The 16,029-nt window shown below is 44.0% G+C and overlaps 1 long non-coding RNA gene across 1 annotated transcript; it reads right to left on the minus strand.

The window, feature by feature from the left end:
• Positions 1-7,377: 7,377 nt before the first annotated feature.
• Positions 7,378-14,887, minus strand: LOC120963959 (uncharacterized). The gene is made up of 4 exons (XR_005755644.3): positions 13,244-14,887; positions 12,945-13,025; positions 11,403-11,658; positions 7,378-11,294 (listed from the first exon to the last, which is right to left on the minus strand). It is a non-coding gene; the product is annotated as an uncharacterized lncRNA (long non-coding RNA).
• Between the last annotated feature and the right edge of the window lie 1,142 nt (positions 14,888-16,029).

The following is a 16,029-nucleotide window of genomic DNA, read 5'->3' on the forward strand; positions in this document are numbered from 1 at the left end:
GAGTTGCACGATCTCATGGTCTAAGGAAAAGATACTTGACATTTGGAAAAGCTCTAGCAAACGAAACTACACGATCTTTTATGCTATGCTTAGGATTGGGTCTTGTCCATCACATCATTCTCCTAATGATGTGATCCCGTTATCAACGACATCCAATGTCCATAGTCAGGAAACCATGACTATCTGTTGATCAACGAGCTAGTCAACTAGAGGCTTACTAGGGACAGGTTGTGGTCTATGTATTCACACATGTATTATGATTTCCGGACAATACAATTATAGCATGAATAATAGACTATTATCATGAACAAAGAAATATAATAATAACCATTTATTATTGCCTCTAGGGCATATTTCCAACAATACATAATCACCTACATTAAACTCACGCTTTTGTATCCTTTTGTCATGCCATCTTTTAACTTTTTCTTTAAACAACTTGGCATTTTCATAAGCTTGGATTCTCCATTCATCAAGTGAGCTAATATCAAATAACCTCTTCTCTCCGGCAAGTTTGAAATCATAGTTGAGCTCTTTAATAGCCCAATATGCCTTATGTTCTAGTTCGAGAGGTAAGTGACATGCTTTTCCATAAACCATTTTATACGGAGACATACCCATAGGATTTTTATATGCAGTTCTATAGGCCCATAATGCATCATCAAGTTTCTTGGACCAATTCTTTCTATACCTATTGACAGTCTTTTGCAAAATTAAAATGAGCTCTCTATTACTCAATTCTACTTGACCACTAGACTGTGGGTGATAAGGAGATGCAATTCTATGATTAACATCATACTTAGCAAGCATTTTACGGAAAGCACCATGAATAAAATGTGAACCACCATCAGCCATTAAATATCTAGGGACTCCAAACCTCGGAAAAATAACTTCTTTAAGCATCTTAATAGAAGTGTTATGATCAGCACTACTAGTTGGAATAGCTTCTACTCACTTAGTAACGTAATCAATAGCAACTAAAATATGTGTATATCCATTAGAGGCAGGAAAAGGTCCCATATAATCAAAGCCCCAAACATCAAATGGTTCAATAACAAGTGAATAATTCATAGGCATTTCTTGACGTCTACTAATATTACCAATTCTTTGACATTCATCACGAGATAACACAAACTTACGGGCATCCTTGAAGAGAGTAGGTCAATAGAAACCGGATTGCAATACCTTATGTGCAGTTCTATCTCCAGCGTGGTGTCCTCCATAAACTTCGGAGTGACACTTGCGGAGGATCTGTTCCTGTTCATGCTCAGGTACACAACATCTAATAACACCATCTACTCCTTCTTTATAAAGATGTGGGTCATCCCAAAAGTAATGTCTCAAATCATAGAAGAACTTTTTCTTTTGTTGGTATGTGAAACTAGGTGGTATGAATTTAGCAACAATATAATTAGCATAATCAGCATACCACGGAGCAGTACGAGAAGCATTTATGACATTTAATTGCTCATCAGGAAAGCTATCATCAATAGGTAGTGGGTCATCAAGAACATTTTCTAACCTAGACAAGTTGTCTGCAACGGGGTTCTCAGCTCTCTTTCTATCAACAATATGCAAATCAAATTCTTGTAGCAGGAGAACCCATCTAATGAGTCTAGGTTTAGCATCTTTCTTTTCCATAAGATATTTAATAGCAGCATGATCAGTGTGAATAGTTACTTTAGAATCAACAATATAAGGTCTGAACTTATCACAAGCAAATACGACTGCTAAGAATTCTTTTTCAGTAGTAGCATAATTTCTCTGAGCATTGTCTAGAGTTTTACTGGCATATTGAATAACATTTAATTTCGTATCCACTCTTTGCCCTAGAACAGCACCTACAGCATAATCACTAGCATCACACATAATTTCAAAGGGTAAATTCCAATCAGGTGGATGAACAATAGGTGCAGAGATCAATGCTTTCTTAAGTATTTCAAATGCTTCTACACAATCATCATCAAAGACAAATGGTGTATCTTTTTGTAATAAATTGGTCAAAGGCCGAGAAATTTTTGAGAAGTCCTTAATGAACCTCCTATAAAATCCGGCGTGACCAAGGAAACTTCTTATGCCTTTGATGTCCTTGGGACATGGCATCTTTTCAATAGCATCAACCTTGGCTTTATCAACCTCAATACCTCTTTCAGAAACCTTATGCCCCAAGACAATACCTTCATTAACCATAAAGTGGCACTTTTCCCAATTCAAGACAAGATTAGTTTCTTCACATCTCTGCAAAACTCGATCAAGGTTGCTCAAGCAATCGTCAAAAGATGATCCATAGACGGAAAAGTCGTCCATGAAAACCTCACAAATCTTTTCACAAAAGTCAGAGAATATAGCCATCATGCATCTTTGAAAGGTAGCAGGTGCATAACATAAACCAAAAGGCATACGTCTATAAGCAAAAGTACCAAAAGGGCAAGTAAAAGTAGTCTTTGATTGATCATTGGCTGACACAGGTATTTGAGAGAAACCAGAATAACCATCTAGAAAGCAAAAATGTGTATGTTTGGATAATCTTTCTAGCATTTGATCGATAAAAGGTAAGGGGTAATGATTCTTTTTAGTAGCCTTATTTAATTTGCGGAAATCAATTACCATCCTATAACCTGTAATAATTCTTTGCGGAATCAATTCATCTTTATCATTAGGAATGACCGTAATACCTCCCTTCTTAGGGACACAATGGACAGGACTTCCCACTGACTATCAGCAACGGGATAAATTATACCTGCCTCCAGAAGCTTCAGTATTTCTTTTCTTACCACGTCTTTCATCTTAGGATTCAGCCTTCGTTGATGATCAACAACCGGTTTGGCATCTTCTTCCAAATTTATTTTATGTTGACATAGAGTGGGACTAATGCCCTTAAGATCATCAAGAGTATATCCAATGGCAGCACGGTGCTTCTTCAGAGTTTTCAATAATCTCTCTTCTTCATGCCCTGAAAGGTTAGCACTACTAATAACAGGATATATCTTCTTTTCATCAAGATAAGCATATTTAAGAGTATCAGGCAACTGTTTAAGCTCAAACACGGGATCACCCTTGGGTGGAGGAGGATCCCCTAGGATTTCAACAGGCAAATTGTGTTTCAGAATAGGTTCCTATTTAAAGAATACTTCATCTATTTCCCTTCTTTCATTCATAAACATATCATTTTCATGGTCTAGCAAATATTGTTCTAAAGGATCACTAGGAGGTACGGCAATAGAAGCAAGACCAATAATTTCATCCTTACTAGGCAATTCTTCTTCACGGTGTTGTTTACTAAATTTAGAGAAATTAAACTCATGGGACATATCACCCAAGCCAATAGTAACAACACTCTTTTCGCAGTCTATTCTAGCATTGACAGTGTTCAAGAAGGGTCTACCAAAAATAATGGGACAAAAGCTATCTTGTGGGGAACCAAGAACAAGAAAATCAGCAGGATATTTAGTTTTCCCACACAAGACTTCAACATCTCTAACAATTCCAATGGGTGATATTGTATCTCTATTAGCAAGTTTGATGGTAACATCAATACCTTCTATCTCAGCAGGTGCAATTTCATGCATAATTTCTTTGTATAGGTCATGAGGTATAGCACTAGCACTAGCACCCATATCACATAAGCCATGATAACAATGATCTCCTATTTTAACAGAAATAACAGGCATGCCTACGACAGGTCTATGTTTATCTTTAGCACAAGGTTTGGCAATTCTAGCAGTTTCACCGCAGAAATAAATAACATGCCCATCAATATTATCAGCCAAGATATCTTTAACAATAGCAATATTAGGTTCAACTTTAATCTGCTCAGGAGGTGTATAAGTTCTAATATTGCTTTTACGAACCACAGTTGAAGCTTTAGCATGATCCTTTATCCTAACAGGGAAAGGTGGTTTCTCAACATAAGAAGTAGGAACAACAGGATCATTATAAGTAATAGTCTTTTCTTTAACTTTGGTAGGTGCAGCTACTTTTACTTCTATGGGAGGATGATATTTAAACCACTTCTCCTTGGGGAGATCAACATAAGTAGCAAAAGATTCACAGAAAGAAGCTACTATCTCAGAGTCAAGTCCATATTTAGTGCTAAATTTACGGAAAACATCGGTATCCATAAAAGACTTAACACAATCAAACTTAGGTGTCATACCTGACTCCTTACCTTCGTCGAGATCCCAATCTTCAGTGTTGCGTTTAATTCTATCCAATAAATTCCATTTGAATTCAATAGTCTTCATCATAAAAGAGCCAGCACAAGAAGTATCGAGCATGGTGCGATTGTTTTCAGAAAGCCGAGCATAAAAGCTTTGAATAATTATTTCTCTTGGGAGCTCATGATTGGGGCATGAATATAACATTGATTTAAGCCTCCCCCAAGCTTGAGCGATGCTTTCTCCTTCGCGAGGCCAAAAATTATATATATAATTGCGATCACGATGAACAAGATGTTGGAAATATGCCCTAGAGGCAATAATAAATGGTTATTATTATATTTCTTTGTTCATGGTAATTGTCTATTATTCATGCTATAATTGTATTGTCCGGAAATCGTAATACATGTGTGAATACATAGACCACAAAGTGTCCCTAGTAAGCCTCTAGTTGACTAGCTCGTTGATCAACAGATAGTCATGGTTTCCTGGCTATGGACATTGGATGTCATTGATAACGGGATCACATCATTAGGAGAATGATGTGATGGACAAGACCCAATCCTAAGCATAGCATAAAAGATCGTGTAGTTTCGTTTGCTAGAGCTTTTCCAAATGTCAAGTATCTTTTCCTTAGACCATGAGATCGTGCAACTCCCGGATACCGTAGGAGTGCTTTGGGTGTGCCAAACGTCACAACGTAACTGGGTGACTATAAATGTGCACTACGGGTATCTCCGAAAGTGTCTATTGGGTTGGCACGGATCGAGACTGGGATTTGTCACTCCGTATAACGGAGAGGTATCTCTGGGCCCACTCGGTAATGCATCATCATAATGAGCTCAATGTGACTAAGGCGTTAGTCACGGGATCATGCATTGCGGTACGAGTAAAGAGACTTGGCGGTAACGAGATTGAACAAGGTATTGGGATACCGACGATCGAATCTCGGGCAAGTAACATACCGATTGACAAAGGGAATTGCATACGGATTGATTGAATCCTCGACACCGTGGTTCATCCAATGAGATCATCGTGGAGCATGTGGGAGCCAACATGGGTATCCAGATCCCGCTGTTGGTTATTGACCAGAGAGGCGTCTCGGTCATGTCTGCATGTCTCCCGAACCCGTAGGGTCTACACACTTAAGGTCCGGTGACGCTAGGGTTGTAGAGATATATGTATGCGGAAACCCGAAAGTTGTTCGGAGTCCCGGATGAGATCACGGACGTCACGAGAGGTTCCGGAATGGTCCGGAGGTGAAGAATTATATATAGGAAGTCCAGTTTCGGCCACCGGGAAAGTTTCGGGGGTTATCGGTATTGTACCGGGACCACCGGAAGGGTCCCGGGGGTCCACCGGGTGGGGCCACCTGTCCCGGAGGGCCCCGTGGGCTGAAAGTGGAAGGGAACCAGCCCCTAGTGGGCTGGGGCGCCCCCCTTGGGCCTCCCCCCCATGCGCCTAGGGTTGGGAACCCTAGGGGGGAGTTCCCCCTTGCCTTGGGGGGCAAGGCACCCCTTCCCCCCACTTGGCCGTCGCCCCCCCCCCCCCTTGGATCTGATCTCCAGGGCCGGCGCCCCCCCCAGGGGGCCTATATAAAGGGGGGAGGGAGGGCAAGACACAACAGCCTTGGGCGCCTCCCTCCTCCCCTGCAACACCTCTCTCTCTCGTAGTAGCTCGGCGAAGCCCTGCACGAGACCCGCTACATCCACCACCACGCCGTCGTGCTGCTGGATCTCCATCAACCTCTCCTTCCCCCTTGCTGGATCAAGAAGGAGGAGACGTCGCTGCACCGTACGTGTGTTGAACGCGGAGGTGCCGTCCGTTCGGCACTCGGTCATCGGTGATTTGGATCACGGCGAGTACGACTCCGTCATCCACGTTCATTAGAACGCTTCCGCTCGCGATCTACAAGGGTATGTAGATGCACTCCCTTCCCCTCGTTGCTAGTACACTCCATAGATGCATCTTGGTGAACGTAGGAAAATTTTAAAATTATGCTACGATTACCAACACAAGATGCATAGGATAAAACTTCTAATGAAATTCCAATTTCAATCGTTTGTAGTTCCATGACCCCGTATCATCACATAGCCTATACCATGTCGATGCATCTCCCTCCAAAGATAAAGGGAAGACCTTATTCTTAACAACATCATCGGGTATACCTACAAGCTTAAATAATCCACAAACTTCATCCACATAGATTAGGTGCTCATCAGGATGCTTTGTTCCATCTCCTGCAAAAGGATTAGCTAGCAGTTTTTCTAACATACCCGAAGGAACTTCAAAGGGAACATTTTCATTTTCAGTAGGTTCAGTAGGTTGAGGAGCAACTCTTTGCTCTACTGGTCGGGGTGAAGATACCCCGAACAAGCCCCTCAGAGGATTACTTTCCATAGTAACAAGTGACAGTAAATTTCAGCACACTATATAAATTTTTCCTTACCAAATTCCACCTACCCAAGGCGCTTCACTCCCTGGCAACGGCGCCAGAAAAGAGTCTTGATGACCCACAAGTATAGGGGATCTATCGTAGTCCTTTCGATAAGTAAGAGTGTCGAACCCAACGAGGAGCAGAAGGAAATGATAAGCGGTTTTCAGCAAGGTTTTCTCTACAAGTACTGAAATAAGTGGTAACAGATAGTTTTGTGATAGGATAATTTGTAACGAGCAAGAAGTAACAAAAGTAAATAAAGTGCAGCAAGATGGCCCAATCCTTTTTGAAGCAAAGGACAAGCCTGGACAAACTCTTATATGGAAAAAAGCGCTCCCGAGGACACATGGGAATTATCGTCAAGCTAGTTTTCATCACATTCATATGATTCGCGTTCGGTACTTTGATAATTTGATATGTGGTTGGACCGGTGCTTGGGTGTTGTTCTTACTTGAACAAGCATCCTACTTATGATTAACCTCTATTGCAAGCATCCGCAACTACAACAAAAGTATTAAGGTAAACCTAACCATAGCATGAAACATATGGATCCAAATCAGCCCCTTACGAAGCAACGCATAAACTAGGGTTTAAGCTTCTGTCACTCTAGCAACCCATCATCTACTTATTACTTCCCAATGTCTTCCTCTAGGCCCAAATAATGGTGAAGTGTTATGTAGTCGACGTTCACATAACACCACTAGAGGCTAGACAACATACATCTCATCAAAATATCAAACGAATACCAAATTCACATGACTACTAATAGCAAGACTTCTCCCATGTCCTCAGGAACAAACGTAACTACTCAGAGGGGTATTAATATGCATAAAGGATCTGAACATATGATCTTCCACCAAATAAACCAACTAGCATCAACTACAAGGAGTAATCAACACTACTAGCAACCTACTAGTACCAATCCCGGACTTGAAGACAAGAATTGGATACAAGAGATGAACTAGGGTTTTGAGAGGAGATGGTGCTGGTGAAGATGTTGATGGAGATTGCCCTCTCCCGATGAGAGGAGCGTTGGTGATGACGATGGCGATCATTTCCCCCTCTCGGAGGGAAGTGTCCCCGGCAGAACAGCTCTGCCGAAGCCCTAGATTGGTTCCGCCAAGGTTCCGCCTCGTGGCGGCGGAGTCTCGTCCCGAAAGGTTGCTTATGATTTTTCCCTTGACGAAAGACTTCATATAGCAGAAGATGGCCACCGGAGAGCCAACAGGGGGCCCACGAGGCAGGGGCCGCGCCCCCCACCCTCGTGGCCAGGTGGGTCCCCCTCTGGCGTACTTCTTTCGCTCAATATTTTTTATTATTTCCAAAAATAACTTTCGTGGAGTTTCAGGACTTTTGGAGTTGTGCAGAATAGGCTTCTAATATTTGCTCCTTTTCCAGCCCAGAATTCCAGCTGCCGGCATTCTCCCTCCTTATGTAAACCTTGTAAAATAAGAGAGAATAGGCATAAGTATTGTGACATAACGTGTAGTAACAGCCCATAATGCAATAAATATCGATATAAAAGCATGATGCAAAATGGACGTATCACATGCCTACCAAAGTTTCACACAGCTACTCGCACGCCTCCCGATGACAATACGCAGCGAGCACGCCTCCGTCAATTCACACACCTGCACGCACGCCTCCCCGTCTGCCTGCGCGGCGAACGGCTCGCATGTGTCCCGTCAACTCACGCCTGCTCACACGGCACACGGGTCACGCGGCAGCACGTATATTGTTTTTCTATTTGGATGATTAATGCTATGGCTTTATTGCTTAACCGAAGCATGGCACGTATATTGTTGGTCTAACACTCACGGTTCGAATAAATAATCTGTTTGGGATATTGGTTTCGAATTATTAATAATCTCCCATCAGTAATTAGATAAAGATTACATCAAACTGGTCTCAAATTTGACACACAAAAAAGTACAATGCCACTTTGTATTGGTGTCCATATGACAACACGATAAGTTTCATGAACTTCAAATAAGTTTTGGATGTACTAGAATTTAAAAATCAAGATTCTCAATGTATGAAATTTGTTCCACGGGGAGTAAACATGCACTGTCAGGACCCCGATCCTAAGTCACACCGATCTAGCATGTAACACATCATATCACTTTGCGGCCTCACGCACGATATTCCCACGGGTGCCACCTTACCTGGCCCGGGACCGTTTGCGCCTTTTGGCTCACGTATATGATAGTGTCGCTAGCATCCATATGACAAAGAACCCGGGCCGACATGACTAGTCGTAAACCCAAAGTGGCACTAACTTACAGGGACAGACATACATGACCCAGCAACGAACGTGTCCGTCATCAGCGAGTAAATCCTGGCTGTAGCAGCTGGGCTAACAGGACTCCGGAGAATCCGGGCTGTAGCAGGCTAACAGGACTCCGGTAGACACCGCGTGACATTTCCCCGAAAGGACAGACACAAGAACGAATAAGGACACATGCTGGCCAGCCTAAGTATTCCGGAGCAGTAGCAAGCTACCATGGCTCAGTGGAAACACTAGGAGACATTTTCCGGTAAGAGAGGCTACCAAGGATAAACAACTAGGTTGTCAGATCCCACACATACCAAGCATTTCAAATCATACACACAATATGCTCGACATGTGCAAATACAACATGGCATCACAACAAAACTCTACAACTCAAGTATTTATTCGTTAGGCTCTGAGGAGCCAAGTATTACAAACATGGGTCTCATGACCCAACATACAGAGCATACAAGCAACAAGCGGAAGCATAAACATGTCTGAGTACAGAAAACTACAAATGAAAAAGGCTGAGAAGCCTGACTATCTACAAGACCCTGCCGAGGGCACAAGATCGTAGCTGAGGTATCAAGCTAAACGTCGAAGTCCATGCGGAACTACTAGTGAGACTGAAGTCTCACTAGTAAACATAAATTAAGCAAACATGAGTACAAATGTATCCAGCAAGACTTCCATCAAAACTAGCTACATATGCATCAGTATCAATAAAGGGGTGGTGGAGTTTGACTGCAGCAAGCCAGCTTTGACTCGGTGGCTATCCTGAACTATGACTGCAACTAACTCTTTTGAGGTGGCGCACACGAGTCCACATGTTCACCAAATCAATACACCACTATGGATCCGCTCTCGTCTCCCTACGAAAACGCCATCCATAGCACTCACGCTTATCTTGCGCATTTTAGAGTATCCACTTTCACTTGTCTATGAACTGTATAGGCAACCCAGAGGTCCTTTACCGCGGACGTGGCTATTCGAATAGATCATTTATGACCCTGCAGGGGTGTACTTCTTCACACATGTTTCCACCACTTAGCGTCTGCACACGACATGTGCTCGACAGACTTCAAGCGAAAGCCGACGTGGGTGTAGACCACGACCTGACTAACCACACAAGTCTCTAGTCCAGGTTTATCAGCTATTCAGGTTCCATCTGCAGGGAGTCCGGCCGAGGTTTCCACATACGGCCCCGAACGATGTGTACAGGGTTCCACGACACCAAACGGCCGCCCGGCATACCCGGCCACATGCCTACCGCATCACAGCCCACCCCTCGGGTCAGCGCTGCGCACGGCCTCCAGCATACTACAAACACCAGAAACTACTTGCAACTCCTGGACAGAGGACAGGGGCGGTTAATAAGTCGAGCGGGGTCATATTTCAAGGCCCAACGTGTGGTAGTAGCTGTTCATGGATCACAAACACAGATCTCAGTTCCTGAGGATGGCTTCAATGAGACAACCCACCATGTACTCCTACATGGCCTCTCACCGCTACCTTTACCAAACCGTGTTCACACACTTAGCTCTCAACAGTAGGACATGTTCACCACATTCTAATTCATCCCCGATGAATCAGACCTGACTCAACTCTAAGCAGTAACAGTCATGACAAACAAGCATGAATGAGTAGGCACATCAGGGCTCAAACAACTACTCATGCTAGTGGGTTTCATCTATTTACTGTGGCAATGACAGGTCATGCAGAGGAAAAGGGATTCAACTACTGCAACATGTAACAGCTGAATCGTTGTTGGCCTAATGCAATAAAAGAGAGCAGGAGCGAGAGAGTGGGATTGTATCGAAAAGAACAAGAGGGTTTTGCTTGCCTGGCACTTCTGAAGATAGTAATAGCTCTTCATCGGTGTCATCGATCTCATCGTCGGAACCACGTCTACTAAGAGGGGACAAACACCGGCAACAAAGAAAGAACACAATTAATGCAATGCGCAATATGATGCATGATCATGACATGGCAATATGCTGTGATTTGGCCTAATGCACCTAGCAACAATTTAGATGAAGTCCATATGAACCAAAGGTTCATATGCCAGCTCCACATTAAGCATTTAAGATGCCATTATCATGTTTTTACTTATACAGTAGGTATAAGTTGGTTTCTCATGCATGAAAAAGGTACAGATGGATAGATTGGATTTTTCTGATAATTTTTCATATATAATTTATTTCATTCTGAGTTATAGTTTATTTTCTATGAATTTTTGAAGATTAAGTCATTTTCTGGAATTTCCTGAATAAGAATAAATCCAGAAAAGGCATTACTCGTCAGCACTACGTCAGCAGGTCAACTGTGCGGTCCAGGTCAAACCTGACCAGTGGAACCTCCTCAGCAACCTTACCAAGGCTGGGCATTCACATCTGCATGACCATGTGTTGTCTACTACGGCTTTCCCCTGCAAAAAGCACAACAAACGACAAATGAAAATAGCTATAAAAAAATACTGCATCCAAATGAATATGCCAAACAGTGGACATCAAAAAAGGTAGCGAGAGTCACTAACCGCGCATCCACACACTATCTCTTGCATGCATTTCGTCGTTTCTACATTTAACCTACTCTTCGCATATCTTATACCAAAATCTTTCTCCCAAGAATATAGGTTGAAGAAATTGTACGCATGTCCTAATAAGTCAAAACTTATTCCTGGGTCAGGCACAACTGCACTCTTCGAAGGATTCTCAGCAAAAACCCCAATAGCTTTCTCAAGAGCCGTCACCCTCGATGGGCATGGTGCTCTACATGGTCCAACCCTGATCCTGCATGACAAACAGAAATTTTAGCCACACAATGCTCGTCACATTTCTATTGCACAGAAAAACAGTGCCCCAAAACAATACATAATCGAAACAGTAGAGCACTCAGCCTGCACATACAAACTTGTAATACACCTCTGATTAGCGCTCACGTGCACACACGCCCTGCTTAAAATTGAACCAATACACACTTATATTTTTATGCAGTACCCCATGGGTCCCTGAAACATTTGCACGGCATCCACTTGGAGCAAAAAGATTTGGATGCAACCTACCCACTCAATGCCATGCTGAGACAGTGCAAACATTCAGCTATTACCGGTCATTCAGAATTGATCATGAATTCATCTACAATTACATCCTCAAAAATCATCTGCGGTCATTTATTAGTGGATTATTCCTAAAATGTTGCCAATCATGGTGTGCACTGGAGCAAATCATAGTCACGCACAACCCTGAACCGCAAAAAGAAAAATCTCCGCTTCACCTATTTGTGCTCCAAGAACATTCTGAGACCAGGATTATATACATCTAAACTTGTAATGCACCTCTGCTTACCGCTCATGCGCAGACATGCCCTGCTTAAAATCGAAAAGTAGACACTAATGTTTTCTGCAGTGGTCCATGGGTCCCTGAATCATTTGTTCGGCACCTACTTGCAGCAAAAAGATTTGGAGGCATACATACAACTACCTATGTAATTCAGAACAGATCAACAATTCATCTACCTATGTGCCTCAAACATCATCTGTAGTAATTTAACCCGGTGGATTATTCATACAATGTTTGCCAACAGTTTGTACACCAGAAACAAATCATAGTCACGTACTAGGCTGAAATGCAAACATATCACTGCTTAAACGATTCTACTAATCTTCAAATTCAAGGTTGAAGGCCTGAACCTCTAACAACAGATGCAGCAGACCAGTGACAATGAACCAAACTCGTAATCCAGGAACAATGCCTCACGCGGACCCCCCACACCACGCCAAATGAAGTTATAAAATAAAGTACGTAAATTGAAGGGATCTCGAATAGTTTTGAACAACAAAACTAGAACCTAGATAAGCAACCAGTAAAGATGGTGTCCTGCATTACAAATTGTTGAACTCATAGGCTTGTGGAGAGGAAACAATAAGTAACTGCTTATTTGTACACTTTTGCTAAATTCTTGTCAATGGAAATAATTTGCAATCTCATTTGTTTTCTAAATGCAAAGCTGCACTTACTTGGCTTCCTGTACATAGCATCAAACTAAGTAAAGAGATATCAAGGGATGAATCAGCTACCTGAACAACCAAGAAACATGTGACCAACCGAAGTCGTGCCCAACGGAACTACGAGGCGGCAATGGACACCAAGATCAGTAGCTGTGAAACAACACGTAAACAATACAACGTCAATCAGGCGAAAATCATCCAAAGAAAAATCAAAGGAAAGGGGAAGAAAAAGAAAGTGGACAGCTAAAATCCAAGGAACACACAACAAAAAGCCAAAATACCCCATGAAGAAGAAGCCAAAGGAGAAATAGGAGATGCAAAAGGAGACAAAACTGAGTGGGATCAGATCCACGGGTGCAGGTGCTCACCTCAACTAAATCCTCACCTGGAAGCCTCCAAACTCACAAACCTCCTGCAACCAGGGGCGGCAGCTGGGACGGTGAGGAGCGCACAACGCTCTGGTAAATATCTGATGGCCCAAGTGCATTGAACCCGCGATCCAACAGCCAAGATCGCGCTATAAATCGGATCTGACGGCCCCATAAGCTCTAGTGATTGTGAGCGCTTGGTTTTATTCCCCTTAACTTTTGGGATGTTCTAGAAGCATCTTTCCTCCATCCCAAGAATCAGATTCTCCAATATAAAAAATAGAACAATCTAATTCTAGAGAGTTGAGCCATGTGTAATATTAATGGAAGAAAATAAAATTTGAAGAATGCATATTCTCCCTGATGTTACATATTTCATTCATGACGTACAAAGCACATACAATTTACTAATATTATAGTTATACATAATCAATTAATGACTTGTATCACATGAATATATACTTCATGATGTGCAAAGCACATACAATTTTCTAATATTATAGTTATATATAATACTAATGACTTGAATCACATGAAACGACAGGTACAGTGCACACACTACTGCGGAACCGCTGGATCACGCCCGACGAGAATAGCAACTACTCCCTCCGTCCCAAATTACCCGTCGCTGAAATGGATGTATCTAGAACTAAAATACATCCATACGTGCGACAAGTAATTCGGAACGGAGGGAGTAGTATCTTGTTCAGAACTCTTGACACAAAGAAAGACCGGTCCTTGGGAATGAATGTACACGAGTCGTAAAGCGGCAAGTGTATGTAGCTCTTCACTCCGTGTACAACAAAGTGTCCGTCACTGTATAAGTCAGGACGAGTAATCTCCACGGAGTTCATGCCAACGACTCTGGTGACATCATCAGTGGAAGGCGACCACACAATCGTAGTCACTGATGTGAGACAAAAGCCAAACGCAGCTGTTCTAAGCCTCAAGGATGGGTACGAGGAAAGCTTCGAGACGGGATATGACCCAAGGGCCATTTGCTTGAGCAAAAGAGCACGAAGCGGGCCGCCGGAGCAAGCGGCCTCGAAGGCAGCATCTGGGACAGCGAAGACGGTGACAGGACCATGCCAGATCGCCAGCATTCTCGAGTCCACCGTAACCGGCAGCGCTGATGCCATGCGCTCGTAGCCGAACAGCCGAAGCACCTTGGCTAGATGCTCCAATTTCTCATCCATATCCACGGCCGACAATCCTGTCTTCATGACCTCCTCCAATACAGCAGCCTCGGGCTTGACCTCGCTCTCGGACGACGACTGCGCTATGGGGCCTGGCGGCTCCTGGCGTGGGGAGAAGGATAAGGACGTGATGTGCTGGGGGCCGGAGGAGGAGGGAACGGTGAGCTGCCTGCTAACATGAAGCGCAGCAACGAGGAAAGGGAGGATCATAGCAAGAAAAGTGGGGCAATTCGCCATGGCTAGCTGAACGCAGGCGGGGCGGAGGTCGGCGACGACGCGTGCGGGGCGAGGTTGAGTATGACACCCGGACGCTGGACGAAGGACAGCGTGGTGGCGCGGCGGATCTCCACGGTGGCAAGGCAGCGAAGAGTGAGGAGGGGTGCGACGGCTCACCGGAGAGGCGGCGGCGGCGTCAACATGGAGGCGACCGGGGCTCGGTTACCTGGCGGCGGGGAGGTGAGTGGGTGCTGTGCATACTCCTTAGGGTTTTGACGTTCTTAAGGCCCAACTTCCTGGAGGCCCCCTTCTCCTGCTTTAAAAAATTCGTCAGTACCAGCAACTTGGGCCCGGCCCATATACGTGCATTTTTCCGTTCCGTGTTTGTTTTTGTCGTGTGATCCCGGGGCTAATTTTTTTTAAATAATACATTTTTTATTAAATTACAGAAATAATACGCCGAAATTATTATTTTCAAAAATAATACACCGTCGGCCCGCTGCAGACCGACTGGGCCTAATCGGCCCACAGCAGGCCGACTGCAGGCCCGGCTGGCACGCGGCGGCCTGTGGTTGGTCGGGCCACGTCGCGAGGGGGAGGGAGTGGGTTGTCGGCGTGGTGCGCCCCTGTCGGCCTACCGCCCGCCGATCGGCCAACTGCTGGCCGACAGGGTGCTGCCACCTGACGCGCTGGCCGGCCCGTGCCTTATCCTCCCCTTCCTCCCTTCTTCTTCTCCCCTTGCTCGTTTCTTCTGTGTTCTTCCCTTCTCCTCTCTCTACAGAAAAATGGCACCCATTTATACACCTAAATGAGCAAGATTTTCGCGATTTTGGCACCGTGAATGGGTTCAACTCATTTAGGGCAGCCAAAAGAGGTGTCGATCTACTGATGGGGTAGCTCGTGGTGGTCGTGGTGAGCATTTTGGTGGAGGTGGTGGTGAAATTGGGGCAGTGTGGTGGTGGTGAAGTTGGAGCAATGTGGTGGAGGTGAAGCTGTTGTTCGTCGTTCTTCGTTGGAGCCGGAGCACCGGCAGTTTTTCGTTCGTCGTTCGCCGTTCGTCGTTCGTCGTTCGTCGTTCGTCGTTCTTCGTTCGCACGCACGCTTCAAGGGTATATTTCAGCCTATATTTTATTTTTCGTAGGTGCTCCGGTAGTATACGTAAATATTGTTATTTGCCCCGGTAGTATACGTAAATATTTGTGTGCGATTATTGTTATTTGCCCCGGTAGTATACGTAAATATTGTTATTTGCCCCAGTAGTATACGTAAATATTTGTGTGCGATTATTGTTATTTGCCCCGGTAGTATACGTAAATATTGTTATTTGCCCCGGTAGTATACGTAAATATTCTTCGTTCGCACGCACGCTTCGTT

This window comes from Aegilops tauschii, chromosome 5 (genome assembly GCF_002575655.3).
Source record: "Aegilops tauschii subsp. strangulata cultivar AL8/78 chromosome 5, Aet v6.0, whole genome shotgun sequence".
Lineage (NCBI taxonomy): Eukaryota > Viridiplantae > Streptophyta > Magnoliopsida > Poales > Poaceae > Aegilops > Aegilops tauschii.